Source organism: Oculina patagonica, unplaced genomic scaffold (genome assembly GCF_052425735.1).
Source record: "Oculina patagonica isolate OP01 unplaced genomic scaffold, crgOcupat unplaced1308, whole genome shotgun sequence".
NCBI classification, from domain to species: Eukaryota; Metazoa; Cnidaria; class Anthozoa; order Scleractinia; family Oculinidae; genus Oculina; species Oculina patagonica.
Window position 1 is genome coordinate 1 of NW_027557311.1, and position 5,636 is coordinate 5,636.

General features: G+C 36.8%; 1 long non-coding RNA gene across 1 annotated transcript; it reads right to left on the reverse strand.

Moving 5' to 3' along the window:
* Nucleotides 1–1,658: 1,658 nt before the first annotated feature.
* LOC144639789 (uncharacterized) lies at nucleotides 1,659–5,624 on the reverse strand. The gene is made up of 3 exons (XR_013568214.1): nucleotides 5,261–5,624; nucleotides 4,874–4,999; nucleotides 1,659–2,533 (listed from the first exon to the last, which is right to left on the reverse strand). It is a non-coding gene; the product is annotated as an uncharacterized LOC144639789 (long non-coding RNA).
* Nucleotides 5,625–5,636: the final 12 nt, after the last annotated feature.

Here is a 5,636-nt window from a genome sequence, read left to right on the forward strand (position 1 = left end):
TGTCTCGCAACAAATTTTAGTGTTGTAAGTTGAAAGAAATGTTGCAAAAAGTAGAACTCGGTTCCACTTTGTGCAACATGTTGCTCGGGCCCTGCAACTTGCAACACCGAAATTTGTTGCGAGACAAGTTAAGCGCGCGGTAGTAATACGGGCAACAACTCGTTCAACTTGAAGGCAACAATGTTGCAAGACAAGTTGAACAAAAATGTTGCCCGTATTACCGGGCCTTTAATGTATTAAAATACATCAAAAGTGACCATCACCTTGGGCTACCGTTAAGTTTCGGTTAATATATAGATTTAGGCAAGCCTAAAAGCGGAGCTCCCCAGTTAATTATTTTGCACTTTATTGAAACCTGAATTCAAGCCATTGTACAATTTTAAGGCTAAGAATATAATATTCGTTTTATTTTTTTTTTTTATAAATTTTAATATTGTTACTTACTTTTTTTTACCGTGTCCCGGGGGGGGGGGGGGGGAAGAGGTACTCCCTAAAATTTACTCAAGGGGTGTGCCACTGAGTCGCTGAGACTCTGGACCTGTTCCAGAGAAAAACGGCTCAATTTGCGACCCTGTTCCAGACAAACAGTGCAAAATAGGTACCCTGTTCCAGACAATATCCACAATGAAAAATATATGAAGATAGATATAAAAACACTAGCGTACATCACAAAGCGCTCACTTGACTTTGTCTGTGGCTTGGAGAAAAACCAATGAGAGGAGCGGTTTTTCATAGCTAAACTTGATAGTGTTCCACAGTCAAAAGAGTGATTTGTATACCCTGTTTCAGAGTCAGAGAGGCAAAAGGCATACCCTGTTGAGCAGCACATACCCGTATAGCCCTTATATGGGAGTACCGTATACAGCAACACCAAATAAGCCGAGAACAAACAAAATCAATCAAAACGTTTTAATTCCACCGACAGCATTATGATCCAGAAGTCTGGATGGGAAATTATGCTGCAAAACGGGTAATTATGTAACCTTCGTAGATAAGGAGGGGGTAGTAGGGCTGCATGTTGGGGTAGATAGGCATATCACGTGGTAAATTAGCAAAGCACTTCACATTTAGAGTATATAGGAAATAATATACATCTACATTAAGAATATGGTTAATTTTCTTTTTTTCATTCATTCATTTGTTTTTATTTTCACTATTTGCCTATATTTTAATTTTGAATGGAAATGGCAGAGGTCATACATGTAGCAAAGGGTTTACAGCATATTGCCATAAGCTAATGCCAAGCAAACCGGAGTGAAAGCTAACCACAAGTAAACTAGAGTGAAAGCTAATCCCAAGCACACCGGATGAATAAAGCTAACTGCGAGCAAACAGGGGTGAACCTAACTACAAGCAAACCGGAGTGAAACTAACTGGAAGCAAAGAAGGGACATTCTGTAACCCCATCCCACCCCCCTCCCCCCCCCCCAAAAAAAGGATGATAGCACCTTTTTTACTTTTACATGTCTTTTTGAGTCCCCTTCCTCTTAAGGGGTTTCACTTTACTTACAGAAATAAAAAAACAAAAATTCTGGGAAGATAGAATATTGTTTGTGTGTCTCAAACTCAGTTTTGTTCTTTGATTACGCAGAAAAAATAGAATCATGTTTGCTTGTGTATAAAACTAGGCAAGAAAAAAAGCATCAATACTTTGACTGCTCTTTTAAAAATTTGTATGCTTTATTGTACACATTTTTGTGGAGTCATGTTGCCCATTCGTCATGAAGTTCACAAAGTAAGCAAATGAGTCACAATTTGGTTGCTTCATGGTACCTAATGGATACTGCAAATTTAATCTGGCTTTAGAATATTTCACTAATTTTAACATTATAGCTGTTCTTATAAATTGTACGCAGCATACAACACATAAGAATGAAATTGGTATTGCATATTGCTTGCAATCACGATTTTAACGTCTATACTTAAGAATTACAGTACCACCAGTTTCAGCATTACCAATCCAAATTCAAATTATTACATTGCTTTTTAACTCCACTACCTCCCCCAAGGTCAACCAAAGATCTTATGATATACAGTAATTAGACAACTACATGTAAGTCCTGTGTAGTCGAGGGCTCAAAATATTTGGACACTTACAGGTCATGTTAACCGGCCAAAGAGATTTTAGCTTGGTCACATGTGGTTTCTTACCAGCCAAAACATTGAAAATAGCAATTTTAAACTCCCATTCATTTCTGCTGTTACTGTTTTGGCTGCATAAATTATTCTTAAAAAGATCACTTCATAATGCCCTTGTTACATCTAAAAAGATGTGAAAGAGACAGGTCAATCAAGAAGTTGTTTTCTGAAGTACACTGTAAATACGTTAACATTTAAAATATAAACTTTGCTCATTTGCAGCTTTTCTTGATTTCAATTTACATGTAATTTACTAGTCTCTTGAAAATGGCATCATGAAGACACCCAAACATCAAGCTGGATAATCTTAATCCTTCCTGTTTTCTTTTGATGTCCTTGTCCACATTCTGTTTTTGTGTCTGTGGCTCTGCAAATTCTGAAATTCATGTTAACCCTGAAAAAAGTCAAATGCCACAGATTAAATTAAAATTGATTAATTGGTATGAAAATCAATAATTTATAAAACAAAACACTTAACGCAAGCTTGTATAAAGTGAAGCAAAACTACTGGATGCGAAAGGATACCTTATATATTTAACAGAGATGTATCAGCACAGACTATTTTTTTTTACTGATAACTGCGAAGTCAACTACAGAAAAAAACCCGGTAACTCGAACTCGGATAACTCGAACAACCTTGCTAACTCAAACTCACTTCCATTTCCCTTGGATTTGACCCCACTTTTCAGTCATTTTTACTCGGTTAAATTCGAACTCGGATAACTCGAAAACCCCGCTAACTCGAACTAAATTTTGTTTCCCTTGAACAAAATTTGGGTCAAACTTTTTACCCTGATAACTCGAATTCCAGAACTTGCAACTCGCAACGGTTGCCCATTGATTATAGCAATGAACAGATCATGTATTTGACAGTCATTTTCCACTCTTAACAAAAGAATGTGTGGTCGCTTTAGAGTTTCTGGCAAGATAAGTTCAATTTGCACAGTACTGTATACTGAAGTACTTAAAAATCAGTAAACTATCAATTATTAACTTGGCAAATAAAATATTCAATCAACCCCGCTAACTCGAAAAACCCCGCTAACTCGAACTCATTTTCGTTTCTCTTCAGAGTTCGAGTTAGCAGGGTTCTACTGTAAATATTTCAGGACCTGAACAATCGATGAAAATCGATGATCGGAAAATCAATCGATCAATCGATGACAATCGATTAATTACTGTTGATTGGCATCGATTGGCATCGGCCAATCGATGATCAATCGATAATCACACTTTGGTGGTCGCGAACTTCATCGATTGCCATCGATTGGCATTAAACACACAATCAATCCGAAGCATGAAGTAAATACTTACATATGTTGTTTTGTAAAAAAAAATAATTAAGCTCCTTTCCATTGAGATGAAGTTTACATCATAAGCTTTAATGTTTCTGTTTTTCATTCGAGTTTCCTACTGTTTGCTAGCGCTAGAATTCCAAAGACACTTCGTTATTCGTGACCGAGTCAAAAATGGCGGACGTGACAGGCGAAACTCATCCCCAGACTCCCACTGTTGTCTCGTTTTCGTTCCGACGTACGGACGATGTATTTTTGAGTTCTCTCTGCTACTGTTTGATTTGAAATATTTCGGACGAGCGAGAAAATGTTGATGGACTACAAGACAGAGTTTTAGAAAAATTACATTGTACTTAGACAGCGAGGAATTCTGTAAGTTGCAATTTCTATTTACTTTGCCAGGAGTTGGTTCGAAAGCAAACCAGACCGAAAAGCGTACGCTTCGTTGATGGAGGCGAATAAGACTTAAGCTCAAAACGTTTGTTTTAAATAATTATTGCCTTATTACTGTTAAGTTAGTAAGTTTCTCGTTGTATTGACATTTTTTGGAAAGGTTATCATTGTTGTTGCTAATAAAATATAACATACAAGAGAGACCGTGTGTTTTAAAGTAAACATATTTATCAAATACTAGTCAAATAAAAAACGATCGCAGTTAAATGATCGATTGAATTGGTAATCAATGATATTGATAATCGATGAAAATCGATGTTAGTTAATTGATCGATTGTCATCGATTATTGATGAAATTGATAATCGATGACAATCGATTATCACAAAAACTTTAGCGATCGATTGTTCATCGATTATCAATATCAATCGATTAATTGATATCGATTGTCATCGATTGTTATCGATTGCCATCGATTATCGATTCCATCGATTGTTCAGGTCCTGATATTTTAATAAACTCAAAGCATCACTGCAAACCCTTACACCCCCTCTTTAAAAGGTTTGACCTTTAAATACTCCCCCTCCCCTCTACCCCTATATATACATGTACATGCATAGGAAAAACATTGCCACATCTTAAAAGCTTTTCTCTTAACAGTAATACTAAGATTTTTAAAGATACACATTTAATTAATAATAAGTTTGCATGCACAGCTGCATACAGTGTCTAAAATGGCATGAATTTACTCACAAAGATTCCAGTTTTCCAGTAGTCATTAACCTTTGTTGTGTGCATTTTCCAAATTCCACAACAAGATTGTGATTTTTTTATGACAAATATAACATTTACTGTTGACATTCTGAATGAAACCAGCAAAACAGACCTCAAAATCTCAAAATTGTTGACATTGTTATGTAATCCACATGAACGCTCAATAGTGAACAGAACTACATGACAAGTGGATTATTTAATATATTTGGGAACGAAAGAGCTAAGTAATGAAGCTGAAGTTTATTTACTCTGACTAAATGAACAGTAATTTTACCTCCATCATGAATATCAATAAACTGCATACACTGAATCGATCTATTTCACTCGGAGTTAACGAAATTCCAGGTGCTTCGTGCAAACTGACATCACTTTCATTCTCATCTCAGCTGCTCTTCCAGCACTGTAAAACAAAATAATCATATCACAAGCATTTAAAAATCGTAAGCTTAATTTTCTTCGAGATGTGTTGAAGTGATATTTTTTGTGAATTCGTTCCTCGAAGGCCCAACAATTATTTGTTTACATAATCAAATCCTCCTATTTGATCAGTAAAACCTGGTAAAACTGAATTTTAACGAATAGTATTTTTCAACATTGTTCATGTCACAAGCAAATGCTTAGTGGCGAAAGCAAGTAAAATGTGCCGTCAATATAAGCTTACTTTTTACCAGGTTCGACAGGCGCTTTGCTATACTTTTTCGCCTGCTTTCTGTCCGGGTTTTCTGGATCTCTCGCGATCTCTTTCCCGTCGCAAATCGCTTAAACCCTGTTTCCTCGAAGTTAAGTTTACCCTGCTCTCGTTTGTAGTCATCGGCATAACAAGGAGCCAAAATAAATGTGTTTGTCTCAAGTTCTAACTTTCAGACTAGCTGTTTAGACCTCACACTGCAAAATTATTTCGCGCCAGTACTGCGCGAGTTGTCAAGACCTTTCAAGATCCCGGATGTGCGCAACACCGTACGTACGTACGCCGCCGTACGCGCCCGCGAGGCATGCCGCTAGCCATGATGACCATGAAAACTCGGATGCAGAGGTTT